Source organism: Pungitius pungitius, unplaced genomic scaffold (assembly GCF_949316345.1).
Source record: "Pungitius pungitius unplaced genomic scaffold, fPunPun2.1 scaffold_26, whole genome shotgun sequence".
NCBI lineage: Eukaryota > Metazoa > Chordata > Actinopteri > Perciformes > Gasterosteidae > Pungitius > Pungitius pungitius.
Genome location: NW_026909893.1, coordinates 64,806 through 77,116, shown reverse-complemented (window position 1 = coordinate 77,116; position 12,311 = coordinate 64,806). Strand labels below are relative to the sequence as shown.

The window sequence follows — 12,311 nt, the reverse complement described above, 5'->3', positions numbered from 1 at the left end:
TTTGTAATTTAGCCGTTGAAATACAGGTGCTAACCCAACATGTTAGAATTGCCAGTGAAGAAAAGTAAAGTTACCTTCAGGCTTTAGGAACCTCTCTTGCCAATGCTAAGAACTGCTTCAATTTTAGAAAAAGAAACTTCTGATTATCTTTGACACGTTTTAAAGGATTAGGAAAAAGATGAAAAGCAGCTTACGGCCATACCTCTCTGGTTCCGCCCGATCTCGTCTGATCTCGGAAGCTAAGCAGAGCAGGGCCTGGTTAGTACCTGGATGGAAGACCGCCTGGGAATCCCAGGTGCCGTAAGCTTTTTCACTTCTCTCTCCGAAAGCCGCCGAGCGCCGCAGATTGTACACCTACAAATTACAAAAAGAATATCACATTGTTGAAGAGATGCATGTTTAGTGTTGTTTTAACGTTGGATATGAAAGGAAATTAGACAATATTATCCAAAATGATTCCGTTTCATGATTGCTAAATTAGTGTTGATCAACATTTACGATTGGCATACTATTGTTTGTAATTTAGCCGTTGAAATACAGGTGCTAACCCAACATGTTAGAATTGCCAGTGAAGAAAAGTAAAGTTACCTTCAGGCTTTAGGAACCTCTCTTGCCAATGCTAAGAACTGCTTCAATTTTAGAAAAAGAAACTTCTGATTATCTTTGACACGTTTTAAAGGATTAGGAAAAAGATGAAAAGCAGCTTACGGCCATACCTCTCTGGTTCCGCCCGATCTCGTCTGATCTCGGAAGCTAAGCAGAGCAGGGCCTGGTTAGTACCTGGATGGAAGACCGCCTGGGAATCCCAGGTGCCGTAAGCTTTTTCACTTCTCTCTCTGAAAGCCGCCCAGCGCCGTAGATTGTACACCTACACAATTGTAAAAAAAATGTCACATTGTAGAAGAGATGCAATAGGAAGAAGATGAAAGGTGGCTTACGTCCATACCATCGTCAGGCCATTTGAGGTGGCGGGGACTGCAATGGCCATTCACCGATTGGCTGGGACCCCTGGGCGGGTCTTCTCTAGTCCATCCAATTTTCGGCATGGGATGTCACAGCCTTCTTTGCATACCCTTATTTAACCCACACAAAGATGCCAACGGCAGGCGTGTCATAATTCATTGACGCATTATAAAGGATTAGGAAAAAGATAAAAAGCAGCTTACGGCCATACCTCTCTGGTTCCGCCCGATCTCGTCTGATCTCGGAAGCTAAGCAGAGCAGGGCCTGGTTAGTACCTGGATGGAAGACCGCCTGGGAATCCCAGGTGCCGTAAGCTTTTTCACTTCTCTCTCCGAAAGCCGCCGAGCGCCGCAGATTGTACACCTACAAATTACAAAAAGAATATCACATTGTTGAAGAGATGCATGTTTAGTGTTGTTTTAACGTTGGATATGAAAGGAAATTAGACAATAATATCCAAAATGATTCCGTTTCATGATTGCTAAATTAGTGTTGATCAACATTTACGATTGGCATACTATTGTTTGTAATTTAGCCGTTGAAATACAGGTGCTAACCCAACATGTTAGAATTGCCAGTGAAGAAAAGTAAAGTTACCTTCAGGCTTTAGGAACCTCTCTTGCCAATGCTAAGAACTGCTTCAATTTTAGAAAAAGAAACTTCTGATTATCTTTGACACGTTTTAAAGGATTAGGAAAAAGATGAAAAGCAGCTTACGGCCATACCTCTCTGGTTCCGCCCGATCTCGTCTGATCTCGGAAGCTAAGCAGAGCAGGGCCTGGTTAGTACCTGGATGGAAGACCGCCTGGGAATCCCAGGTGCCGTAAGCTTTTTCACTTCTCTCTCTGAAAGCCGCCCAGCGCCGTAGATTGTACACCTACACAATTGTAAAAAAAATGTCACATTGTAGAAGAGATGCAATAGGAAGAAGATGAAAGGTGGCTTACGTCCATACCATCGTCAGGCCATTTGAGGTGGCGGGGACTGCAATGGCCATTCACCGATTGGCTGGGACCCCTGGGCGGGTCTTCTCTAGTCCATCCAATTTTCGGCATGGGATGTCACAGCCTTCTTTGCATACCCTTATTTAACCCACACAAAGATGCCAACGGCAGGCGTGTCATAATTCATTGACGCATTATAAAGGATTAGGAAAAAGATAAAAAGCAGCTTACGGCCATACCTCTCTGGTTCCGCCCGATCTCGTCTGATCTCGGAAGCTAAGCAGAGCAGGGCCTGGTTAGTACCTGGATGGAAGACCGCCTGGGAATCCCAGGTGCCGTAAGCTTTTTCACTTCTCTCTCCGAAAGCCGCCGAGCGCCGCAGATTGTACACCTACAAATTACAAAAAGAATATCACATTGTTGAAGAGATGCATGTTTAGTGTTGTTTTAACGTTGGATATGAAAGGAAATTAGACAATATTATCCAAAATGATTCCGTTTCATGATTGCTAAATTAGTGTTGATCAACATTTACGATTGGCATACTATTGTTTGTAATTTAGCCGTTGAAATACAGGTGCTAACCCAACATGTTAGAATTGCCAGTGAAGAAAAGTAAAGTTACCTTCAGGCTTTAGGAACCTCTCTTGCCAATGCTAAGAACTGCTTCAATTTTAGAAAAAGAAACTTCTGATTATCTTTGACACGTTTTAAAGGATTAGGAAAAAGATGAAAAGCAGCTTACGGCCATACCTCTCTGGTTCCGCCCGATCTCGTCTGATCTCGGAAGCTAAGCAGAGCAGGGCCTGGTTAGTACCTGGATGGAAGACCGCCTGGGAATCCCAGGTGCCGTAAGCTTTTTCACTTCTCTCTCTGAAAGCCGCCCAGCGCCGTAGATTGTACACCTACACAATTGTAAAAAAAATGTCACATTGTAGAAGAGATGCAATAGGAAGAAGATGAAAGGTGGCTTACGTCCATACCATCGTCAGGCCATTTGAGGTGGCGGGGACTGCAATGGCCATTCACCGATTGGCTGGGACCCCTGGGCGGGTCTTCTCTAGTCCATCCAATTTTCGGCATGGGATGTCACAGCCTTCTTTGCATACCCTTATTTAACCCACACAAAGATGCCAACGGCAGGCGTGTCATAATTCATTGACGCATTATAAAGGATTAGGAAAAAGATAAAAAGCAGCTTACGGCCATACCTCTCTGGTTCCGCCCGATCTCGTCTGATCTCGGAAGCTAAGCAGAGCAGGGCCTGGTTAGTACCTGGATGGAAGACCGCCTGGGAATCCCAGGTGCCGTAAGCTTTTTCACTTCTCTCTCCGAAAGCCGCCGAGCGCCGCAGATTGTACACCTACAAATTACAAAAAGAATATCACATTGTTGAAGAGATGCATGTTTAGTGTTGTTTTAACGTTGGATATGAAAGGAAATTAGACAATAATATCCAAAATGATTCCGTTTCATGATTGCTAAATTAGTGTTGATCAACATTTACGATTGGCATACTATTGTTTGTAATTTAGCCGTTGAAATACAGGTGCTAACCCAACATGTTAGAATTGCCAGTGAAGAAAAGTAAAGTTACCTTCAGGCTTTAGGAACCTCTCTTGCCAATGCTAAGAACTGCTTCAATTTTAGAAAAAGAAACTTCTGATTATCTTTGACACGTTTTAAAGGATTAGGAAAAAGATGAAAAGCAGCTTACGGCCATACCTCTCTGGTTCCGCCCGATCTCGTCTGATCTCGGAAGCTAAGCAGAGCAGGGCCTGGTTAGTACCTGGATGGAAGACCGCCTGGGAATCCCAGGTGCCGTAAGCTTTTTCACTTCTCTCTCTGAAAGCCGCCCAGCGCCGTAGATTGTACACCTACACAATTGTAAAAAAAATGTCACATTGTAGAAGAGATGCAATAGGAAGAAGATGAAAGGTGGCTTACGTCCATACCATCGTCAGGCCATTTGAGGTGGCGGGGACTGCAATGGCCATTCACCGATTGGCTGGGACCCCTGGGCGGGTCTTCTCTAGTCCATCCAATTTTCGGCATGGGATGTCACAGCCTTCTTTGCATACCCTTATTTAACCCACACAAAGATGCCAACGGCAGGCGTGTCATAATTCATTGACGCATTATAAAGGATTAGGAAAAAGATAAAAAGCAGCTTACGGCCATACCTCTCTGGTTCCGCCCGATCTCGTCTGATCTCGGAAGCTAAGCAGAGCAGGGCCTGGTTAGTACCTGGATGGAAGACCGCCTGGGAATCCCAGGTGCCGTAAGCTTTTTCACTTCTCTCTCCGAAAGCCGCCGAGCGCCGCAGATTGTACACCTACAAATTACAAAAAGAATATCACATTGTTGAAGAGATGCATGTTTAGTGTTGTTTTAACGTTGGATATGAAAGGAAATTAGACAATATTATCCAAAATGATTCCGTTTCATGATTGCTAAATTAGTGTTGATCAACATTTACGATTGGCATACTATTGTTTGTAATTTAGCCGTTGAAATACAGGTGCTAACCCAACATGTTAGAATTGCCAGTGAAGAAAAGTAAAGTTACCTTCAGGCTTTAGGAACCTCTTTTGCCAATGCTAAGAACTGCTTCAATTTTAGAAAAAGAAACTTCTGATTATCTTTGACACGTTTTAAAGGATTAGGAAAAAGATGAAAAGCAGCTTACGGCCATACCTCTCTGGTTCCGCCCGATCTCGTCTGATCTCGGAAGCTAAGCAGAGCAGGGCCTGGTTAGTACCTGGATGGAAGACCGCCTGGGAATCCCAGGTGCCGTAAGCTTTTTCACTTCTCTCTCTGAAAGCCGCCCAGCGCCGTAGATTGTACACCTACACAATTGTAAAAAAAATGTCACATTGTAGAAGAGATGCAATAGGAAGAAGATGAAAGGTGGCTTACGTCCATACCATCGTCAGGCCATTTGAGGTGGCGGGGACTGCAATGGCCATTCACCGATTGGCTGGGACCCCTGGGCGGGTCTTCTCTAGTCCATCCAATTTTCGGCATGGGATGTCACAGCCTTCTTTGCATACCCTTATTTAACCCACACAAAGATGCCAACGGCAGGCGTGTCATAATTCATTGACGCATTATAAAGGATTAGGAAAAAGATAAAAAGCAGCTTACGGCCATACCTCTCTGGTTCCGCCCGATCTCGTCTGATCTCGGAAGCTAAGCAGAGCAGGGCCTGGTTAGTACCTGGATGGAAGACCGCCTGGGAATCCCAGGTGCCGTAAGCTTTTTCACTTCTCTCTCCGAAAGCCGCCGAGCGCCGCAGATTGTACACCTACAAATTACAAAAAGAATATCACATTGTTGAAGAGATGCATGTTTAGTGTTGTTTTAACGTTGGATATGAAAGGAAATTAGACAATAATATCCAAAATGATTCCGTTTCATGATTGCTAAATTAGTGTTGATCAACATTTACGATTGGCATACTATTGTTTGTAATTTAGCCGTTGAAATACAGGTGCTAACCCAACATGTTAGAATTGCCAGTGAAGAAAAGTAAAGTTACCTTCAGGCTTTAGGAACCTCTCTTGCCAATGCTAAGAACTGCTTCAATTTTAGAAAAAGAAACTTCTGATTATCTTTGACACGTTTTAAAGGATTAGGAAAAAGATGAAAAGCAGCTTACGGCCATACCTCTCTGGTTCCGCCCGATCTCGTCTGATCTCGGAAGCTAAGCAGAGCAGGGCCTGGTTAGTACCTGGATGGAAGACCGCCTGGGAATCCCAGGTGCCGTAAGCTTTTTCACTTCTCTCTCTGAAAGCCGCCCAGCGCCGTAGATTGTACACCTACACAATTGTAAAAAAAATGTCACATTGTAGAAGAGATGCAATAGGAAGAAGATGAAAGGTGGCTTACGTCCATACCATCGTCAGGCCATTTGAGGTGGCGGGGACTGCAATGGCCATTCACCGATTGGCTGGGACCCCTGGGCGGGTCTTCTCTAGTCCATCCAATTTTCGGCATGGGATGTCACAGCCTTCTTTGCATACCCTTATTTAACCCACACAAAGATGCCAACGGCAGGCGTGTCATAATTCATTGACGCATTAGAAAGGATTAGGAAAAAGATAAAAAGCAGCTTACGGCCATACCTCTCTGGTTCCGCCCGATCTCGTCTGATCTCGGAAGCTAAGCAGAGCAGGGCCTGGTTAGTACCTGGATGGAAGACCGCCTGGGAATCCCAGGTGCCGTAAGCTTTTTCACTTCTCTCTCCGAAAGCCGCCGAGCGCCGCAGATTGTACACCTACAAATTACAAAAAGAATAGCACATTGTTGAAGAGATGCATGTTTAGTGTTGTTTTAACGTTGGATATGAAAGGAAATTAGACAATAATATCCAAAATGATTCCGTTTCATGATTGCTAAATTAGTGTTGATCAACATTTACGATTGGCATACTATTGTTTGTAATTTAGCCGTTGAAATACAGGTGCTAACCCAACATGTTAGAATTGCCAGTGAAGAAAAGTAAAGTTACCTTCAGGCTTTAGGAACCTCTTTTGCCAATGCTAAGAACTGCTTCAATTTTAGAAAAAGAAACTTCTGATTATCTTTGACACGTTTTAAAGGATTAGGAAAAAGATGAAAAGCAGCTTACGGCCATACCTCTCTGGTTCCGCCCGATCTCGTCTGATCTCGGAAGCTAAGCAGAGCAGGGCCTGGTTAGTACCTGGATGGAAGACCGCCTGGGAATCCCAGGTGCCGTAAGCTTTTTCACTTCTCTCTCTGAAAGCCGCCCAGCGCCGTAGATTGTACACCTACACAATTGTAAAAAAAATGTCACATTGTAGAAGAGATGCAATAGGAAGAAGATGAAAGGTGGCTTACGTCCATACCATCGTCAGGCCATTTGAGGTGGCGGGGACTGCAATGGCCATTCACCGATTGGCTGGGACCCCTGGGCGGGTCTTCTCTAGTCCATCCAATTTTCGGCATGGGATGTCACAGCCTTCTTTGCATACCCTTATTTAACCCACACAAAGATGCCAACGGCAGGCGTGTCATAATTCATTGACGCATTATAAAGGATTAGGAAAAAGATAAAAAGCAGCTTACGGCCATACCTCTCTGGTTCCGCCCGATCTCGTCTGATCTCGGAAGCTAAGCAGAGCAGGGCCTGGTTAGTACCTGGATGGAAGACCGCCTGGGAATCCCAGGTGCCGTAAGCTTTTTCACTTCTCTCTCCGAAAGCCGCCGAGCGCCGCAGATTGTACACCTACAAATTACAAAAAGAATATCACATTGTTGAAGAGATGCATGTTTAGTGTTGTTTTAACGTTGGATATGAAAGGAAATTAGACAATATTATCCAAAATGATTCCGTTTCATGATTGCTAAATTAGTGTTGATCAACATTTACGATTGGCATACTATTGTTTGTAATTTAGCCGTTGAAATACAGGTGCTAACCCAACATGTTAGAATTGCCAGTGAAGAAAAGTAAAGTTACCTTCAGGCTTTAGGAACCTCTCTTGCCAATGCTAAGAACTGCTTCAATTTTAGAAAAAGAAACTTCTGATTATCTTTGACACGTTTTAAAGGATTAGGAAAAAGATGAAAAGCAGCTTACGGCCATACCTCTCTGGTTCCGCCCGATCTCGTCTGATCTCGGAAGCTAAGCAGAGCAGGGCCTGGTTAGTACCTGGATGGAAGACCGCCTGGGAATCCCAGGTGCCGTAAGCTTTTTCACTTCTCTCTCTGAAAGCCGCCCAGCGCCGTAGATTGTACACCTACACAATTGTAAAAAAAATGTCACATTGTAGAAGAGATGCAATAGGAAGAAGATGAAAGGTGGCTTACGTCCATACCATCGTCAGGCCATTTGAGGTGGCGGGGACTGCAATGGCCATTCACCGATTGGCTGGGACCCCTGGGCGGGTCTTCTCTAGTCCATCCAATTTTCGGCATGGGATGTCACAGCCTTCTTTGCATACCCTTATTTAACCCACACAAAGATGCCAACGGCAGGCGTGTCATAATTCATTGACGCATTATAAAGGATTAGGAAAAAGATAAAAAGCAGCTTACGGCCATACCTCTCTGGTTCCGCCCGATCTCGTCTGATCTCGGAAGCTAAGCAGAGCAGGGCCTGGTTAGTACCTGGATGGAAGACCGCCTGGGAATCCCAGGTGCCGTAAGCTTTTTCACTTCTCTCTCCGAAAGCCGCCGAGCGCCGCAGATTGTACACCTACAAATTACAAAAAGAATATCACATTGTTGAAGAGATGCATGTTTAGTGTTGTTTTAACGTTGGATATGAAAGGAAATTAGACAATATTATCCAAAATGATTCCGTTTCATGATTGCTAAATTAGTGTTGATCAACATTTACGATTGGCATACTATTGTTTGTAATTTAGCCGTTGAAATACAGGTGCTAACCCAACATGTTAGAATTGCCAGTGAAGAAAAGTAAAGTTACCTTCAGGCTTTAGGAACCTCTCTTGCCAATGCTAAGAACTGCTTCAATTTTAGAAAAAGAAACTTCTGATTATCTTTGACACGTTTTAAAGGATTAGGAAAAAGATGAAAAGCAGCTTACGGCCATACCTCTCTGGTTCCGCCCGATCTCGTCTGATCTCGGAAGCTAAGCAGAGCAGGGCCTGGTTAGTACCTGGATGGAAGACCGCCTGGGAATCCCAGGTGCCGTAAGCTTTTTCACTTCTCTCTCCGAAAGCCGCCGAGCGCCGCAGATTGTACACCTACAAATTACAAAAAGAATATCACATTGTTGAAGAGATGCATGTTTAGTGTTGTTTTAACGTTGGATATGAAAGGAAATTAGACAATATTATCCAAAATGATTCCGTTTCATGATTGCTAAATTAGTGTTGATCAACATTTACGATTGGCATACTATTGTTTGTAATTTAGCCGTTGAAATACAGGTGCTAACCCAACATGTTAGAATTGCCAGTGAAGAAAAGTAAAGTTACCTTCAGGCTTTAGGAACCTCTCTTGCCAATGCTAAGAACTGCTTCAATTTTAGAAAAAGAAACTTCTGATTATCTTTGACACGTTTTAAAGGATTAGGAAAAAGATGAAAAGCAGCTTACGGCCATACCTCTCTGGTTCCGCCCGATCTCGTCTGATCTCGGAAGCTAAGCAGAGCAGGGCCTGGTTAGTACCTGGATGGAAGACCGCCTGGGAATCCCAGGTGCCGTAAGCTTTTTCACTTCTCTCTCTGAAAGCCGCCCAGCGCCGTAGATTGTACACCTACACAATTGTAAAAAAAATGTCACATTGTAGAAGAGATGCAATAGGAAGAAGATGAAAGGTGGCTTACGTCCATACCATCGTCAGGCCATTTGAGGTGGCGGGGACTGCAATGGCCATTCACCGATTGGCTGGGACCCCTGGGCGGGTCTTCTCTAGTCCATCCAATTTTCGGCATGGGATGTCACAGCCTTCTTTGCATACCCTTATTTAACCCACACAAAGATGCCAACGGCAGGCGTGTCATAATTCATTGACGCATTATAAAGGATTAGGAAAAAGATAAAAAGCAGCTTACGGCCATACCTCTCTGGTTCCGCCCGATCTCGTCTGATCTCGGAAGCTAAGCAGAGCAGGGCCTGGTTAGTACCTGGATGGAAGACCGCCTGGGAATCCCAGGTGCCGTAAGCTTTTTCACTTCTCTCTCCGAAAGCCGCCGAGCGCCGCAGATTGTACACCTACAAATTACAAAAAGAATATCACATTGTTGAAGAGATGCATGTTTAGTGTTGTTTTAACGTTGGATATGAAAGGAAATTAGACAATATTATCCAAAATGATTCCGTTTCATGATTGCTAAATTAGTGTTGATCAACATTTACGATTGGCATACTATTGTTTGTAATTTAGCCGTTGAAATACAGGTGCTAACCCAACATGTTAGAATTGCCAGTGAAGAAAAGTAAAGTTACCTTCAGGCTTTAGGAACCTCTCTTGCCAATGCTAAGAACTGCTTCAATTTTAGAAAAAGAAACTTCTGATTATCTTTGACACGTTTTAAAGGATTAGGAAAAAGATGAAAAGCAGCTTACGGCCATACCTCTCTGGTTCCGCCCGATCTCGTCTGATCTCGGAAGCTAAGCAGAGCAGGGCCTGGTTAGTACCTGGATGGAAGACCGCCTGGGAATCCCAGGTGCCGTAAGCTTTTTCACTTCTCTCTCTGAAAGCCGCCCAGCGCCGTAGATTGTACACCTACACAATTGTAAAAAAAATGTCACATTGTAGAAGAGATGCAATAGGAAGAAGATGAAAGGTGGCTTACGTCCATACCATCGTCAGGCCATTTGAGGTGGCGGGGACTGCAATGGCCATTCACCGATTGGCTGGGACCCCTGGGCGGGTCTTCTCTAGTCCATCCAATTTTCGGCATGGGATGTCACAGCCTTCTTTGCATACCCTTATTTAACCCACACAAAGATGCCAACGGCAGGCGTGTCATAATTCATTGACGCATTATAAAGGATTAGGAAAAAGATAAAAAGCAGCTTACGGCCATACCTCTCTGGTTCCGCCCGATCTCGTCTGATCTCGGAAGCTAAGCAGAGCAGGGCCTGGTTAGTACCTGGATGGAAGACCGCCTGGGAATCCCAGGTGCCGTAAGCTTTTTCACTTCTCTCTCCGAAAGCCGCCGAGCGCCGCAGATTGTACACCTACAAATTACAAAAAGAATATCACATTGTTGAAGAGATGCATGTTTAGTGTTGTTTTAACGTTGGATATGAAAGGAAATTAGACAATATTATCCAAAATGATTCCGTTTCATGATTGCTAAATTAGTGTTGATCAACATTTACGATTGGCATACTACTGTTTGTAATTTAGCCGTTGAAATACAGGTGCTAACCCAACATGTTAGAATTGCCAGTGAAGAAAAGTAAAGTTACCTTCAGGCTTTAGGAACCTCTCTTGCCAATGCTAAGAACTGCTTCAATTTTAGAAAAAGAAACTTCTGATTATCTTTGACACGTTTTAAAGGATTAGGAAAAAGATGAAAAGCAGCTTACGGCCATACCTCTCTGGTTCCGCCCGATCTCGTCTGATCTCGGAAGCTAAGCAGAGCAGGGCCTGGTTAGTACCTGGATGGAAGACCGCCTGGGAATCCCAGGTGCCGTAAGCTTTTTCACTTCTCTCTCCGAAAGCCGCCGAGCGCCGCAGATTGTACACCTACAAATTACAAAAAGAATATCACATTGTTGAAGAGATGCATGTTTAGTGTTGTTTTAACGTTGGATATGAAAGGAAATTAGACAATAATATCCAAAATGATTCCGTTTCATGATTGCTAAATTAGTGTTGATCAACATTTACGATTGGCATACTATTGTTTGTAATTTAGCCGTTGAAATACAGGTGCTAACCCAACATGTTAGAATTGCCAGTGAAGAAAAGTAAAGTTACCTTCAGGCTTTAGGAACCTCTCTTGCCAATGCTAAGAACTGCTTCAATTTTAGAAAAAGAAACTTCTGATTATCTTTGACACGTTTTAAAGGATTAGGAAAAAGATGAAAAGCAGCTTACGGCCATACCTCTCTGGTTCCGCCCGATCTCGTCTGATCTCGGAAGCTAAGCAGAGCAGGGCCTGGTTAGTACCTGGATGGAAGACCGCCTGGGAATCCCAGGTGCCGTAAGCTTTTTCACTTCTCTCTCTGAAAGCCGCCCAGCGCCGTAGATTGTACACCTACACAATTGTAAAAAAAATGTCACATTGTAGAAGAGATGCAATAGGAAGAAGATGAAAGGTGGCTTACGTCCATACCATCGTCAGGCCATTTGAGGTGGCGGGGACTGCAATGGCCATTCACCGATTGGCTGGGACCCCTGGGCGGGTCTTCTCTAGTCCATCCAATTTTCGGCATGGGATGTCACAGCCTTCTTTGCATACCCTTATTTAACCCACACAAAGATGCCAACGGCAGGCGTGTCATAATTCATTGACGCATTATAAAGGATTAGGAAAAAGATAAAAAGCAGCTTACGGCCATACCTCTCTGGTTCCGCCCGATCTCGTCTGATCTCGGAAGCTAAGCAGAGCAGGGCCTGGTTAGTACCTGGATGGAAGACCGCCTGGGAATCCCAGGTGCCGTAAGCTTTTTCACTTCTCTCTCCGAAAGCCGCCGAGCGCCGCAGATTGTACACCTACAAATTACAAAAAGAATATCACATTGTTGAAGAGATGCATGTTTAGTGTTGTTTTAACGTTGGATATGAAAGGAAATTAGACAATATTATCCAAAATGATTCCGTTTCATGATTGCTAAATTAGTGTTGATCAACATTTACGATTGGCATACTATTGTTTGTAATTTAGCCGTTGAAATACAGGTGCTAACCCAACATGTTAGAATTGCCAGTGAAGAAAAGTAAAGTTACCTT

The 12,311-nt window shown here is 44.1% G+C and overlaps 25 non-coding genes across 25 annotated transcripts; all 25 read left to right on the top strand.

Annotated features, from left to right (window-relative positions):
• Positions 1-188: 188 nt before the first annotated feature.
• LOC134120421 (5S ribosomal RNA) lies at positions 189-307 on the top strand. The gene has a single exon (XR_009951964.1). It is a non-coding gene; the product is annotated as a 5S ribosomal RNA (ribosomal RNA).
• A 395-nt stretch (positions 308-702) lies between these two features.
• Positions 703-821, top strand: LOC134120420 (5S ribosomal RNA). Its single transcript, XR_009951963.1, has one exon. It is a non-coding gene; the product is annotated as a 5S ribosomal RNA (ribosomal RNA).
• A 339-nt stretch (positions 822-1,160) lies between these two features.
• Positions 1,161-1,279, top strand: LOC134120419 (5S ribosomal RNA). Its single transcript, XR_009951962.1, has one exon. It is a non-coding gene; the product is annotated as a 5S ribosomal RNA (ribosomal RNA).
• Positions 1,280-1,674: 395 nt separating this feature from the next.
• On the top strand, positions 1,675-1,793 carry LOC134120418 (5S ribosomal RNA). Its single transcript, XR_009951961.1, has one exon. It is a non-coding gene; the product is annotated as a 5S ribosomal RNA (ribosomal RNA).
• A 339-nt stretch (positions 1,794-2,132) lies between these two features.
• Positions 2,133-2,251, top strand: LOC134120417 (5S ribosomal RNA). The gene has a single exon (XR_009951960.1). It is a non-coding gene; the product is annotated as a 5S ribosomal RNA (ribosomal RNA).
• A 395-nt stretch (positions 2,252-2,646) lies between these two features.
• LOC134120415 (5S ribosomal RNA) lies at positions 2,647-2,765 on the top strand. The gene has a single exon (XR_009951958.1). It is a non-coding gene; the product is annotated as a 5S ribosomal RNA (ribosomal RNA).
• A 339-nt stretch (positions 2,766-3,104) lies between these two features.
• LOC134120414 (5S ribosomal RNA) lies at positions 3,105-3,223 on the top strand. The gene has a single exon (XR_009951957.1). It is a non-coding gene; the product is annotated as a 5S ribosomal RNA (ribosomal RNA).
• A 395-nt stretch (positions 3,224-3,618) lies between these two features.
• Positions 3,619-3,737, top strand: LOC134120413 (5S ribosomal RNA). Its single transcript, XR_009951956.1, has one exon. It is a non-coding gene; the product is annotated as a 5S ribosomal RNA (ribosomal RNA).
• Positions 3,738-4,076: 339 nt separating this feature from the next.
• On the top strand, positions 4,077-4,195 carry LOC134120412 (5S ribosomal RNA). Its single transcript, XR_009951955.1, has one exon. It is a non-coding gene; the product is annotated as a 5S ribosomal RNA (ribosomal RNA).
• Positions 4,196-4,590: 395 nt separating this feature from the next.
• Positions 4,591-4,709, top strand: LOC134120411 (5S ribosomal RNA). Its single transcript, XR_009951954.1, has one exon. It is a non-coding gene; the product is annotated as a 5S ribosomal RNA (ribosomal RNA).
• Positions 4,710-5,048: 339 nt separating this feature from the next.
• On the top strand, positions 5,049-5,167 carry LOC134120409 (5S ribosomal RNA). The gene has a single exon (XR_009951952.1). It is a non-coding gene; the product is annotated as a 5S ribosomal RNA (ribosomal RNA).
• A 395-nt stretch (positions 5,168-5,562) lies between these two features.
• LOC134120408 (5S ribosomal RNA) lies at positions 5,563-5,681 on the top strand. The gene has a single exon (XR_009951951.1). It is a non-coding gene; the product is annotated as a 5S ribosomal RNA (ribosomal RNA).
• A 339-nt stretch (positions 5,682-6,020) lies between these two features.
• Positions 6,021-6,139, top strand: LOC134120407 (5S ribosomal RNA). The gene has a single exon (XR_009951950.1). It is a non-coding gene; the product is annotated as a 5S ribosomal RNA (ribosomal RNA).
• Positions 6,140-6,534: 395 nt separating this feature from the next.
• On the top strand, positions 6,535-6,653 carry LOC134120406 (5S ribosomal RNA). The gene has a single exon (XR_009951949.1). It is a non-coding gene; the product is annotated as a 5S ribosomal RNA (ribosomal RNA).
• Positions 6,654-6,992: 339 nt separating this feature from the next.
• On the top strand, positions 6,993-7,111 carry LOC134120405 (5S ribosomal RNA). Its single transcript, XR_009951948.1, has one exon. It is a non-coding gene; the product is annotated as a 5S ribosomal RNA (ribosomal RNA).
• A 395-nt stretch (positions 7,112-7,506) lies between these two features.
• On the top strand, positions 7,507-7,625 carry LOC134120404 (5S ribosomal RNA). Its single transcript, XR_009951947.1, has one exon. It is a non-coding gene; the product is annotated as a 5S ribosomal RNA (ribosomal RNA).
• Positions 7,626-7,964: 339 nt separating this feature from the next.
• LOC134120403 (5S ribosomal RNA) lies at positions 7,965-8,083 on the top strand. The gene has a single exon (XR_009951946.1). It is a non-coding gene; the product is annotated as a 5S ribosomal RNA (ribosomal RNA).
• Positions 8,084-8,478: 395 nt separating this feature from the next.
• LOC134120402 (5S ribosomal RNA) lies at positions 8,479-8,597 on the top strand. Its single transcript, XR_009951945.1, has one exon. It is a non-coding gene; the product is annotated as a 5S ribosomal RNA (ribosomal RNA).
• Positions 8,598-8,992: 395 nt separating this feature from the next.
• LOC134120401 (5S ribosomal RNA) lies at positions 8,993-9,111 on the top strand. The gene has a single exon (XR_009951944.1). It is a non-coding gene; the product is annotated as a 5S ribosomal RNA (ribosomal RNA).
• A 339-nt stretch (positions 9,112-9,450) lies between these two features.
• On the top strand, positions 9,451-9,569 carry LOC134120400 (5S ribosomal RNA). The gene has a single exon (XR_009951943.1). It is a non-coding gene; the product is annotated as a 5S ribosomal RNA (ribosomal RNA).
• Positions 9,570-9,964: 395 nt separating this feature from the next.
• Positions 9,965-10,083, top strand: LOC134120398 (5S ribosomal RNA). Its single transcript, XR_009951941.1, has one exon. It is a non-coding gene; the product is annotated as a 5S ribosomal RNA (ribosomal RNA).
• A 339-nt stretch (positions 10,084-10,422) lies between these two features.
• On the top strand, positions 10,423-10,541 carry LOC134120397 (5S ribosomal RNA). The gene has a single exon (XR_009951940.1). It is a non-coding gene; the product is annotated as a 5S ribosomal RNA (ribosomal RNA).
• A 395-nt stretch (positions 10,542-10,936) lies between these two features.
• Positions 10,937-11,055, top strand: LOC134120396 (5S ribosomal RNA). The gene has a single exon (XR_009951939.1). It is a non-coding gene; the product is annotated as a 5S ribosomal RNA (ribosomal RNA).
• Positions 11,056-11,450: 395 nt separating this feature from the next.
• On the top strand, positions 11,451-11,569 carry LOC134120395 (5S ribosomal RNA). Its single transcript, XR_009951938.1, has one exon. It is a non-coding gene; the product is annotated as a 5S ribosomal RNA (ribosomal RNA).
• A 339-nt stretch (positions 11,570-11,908) lies between these two features.
• Positions 11,909-12,027, top strand: LOC134120394 (5S ribosomal RNA). The gene has a single exon (XR_009951937.1). It is a non-coding gene; the product is annotated as a 5S ribosomal RNA (ribosomal RNA).
• Positions 12,028-12,311: the final 284 nt, after the last annotated feature.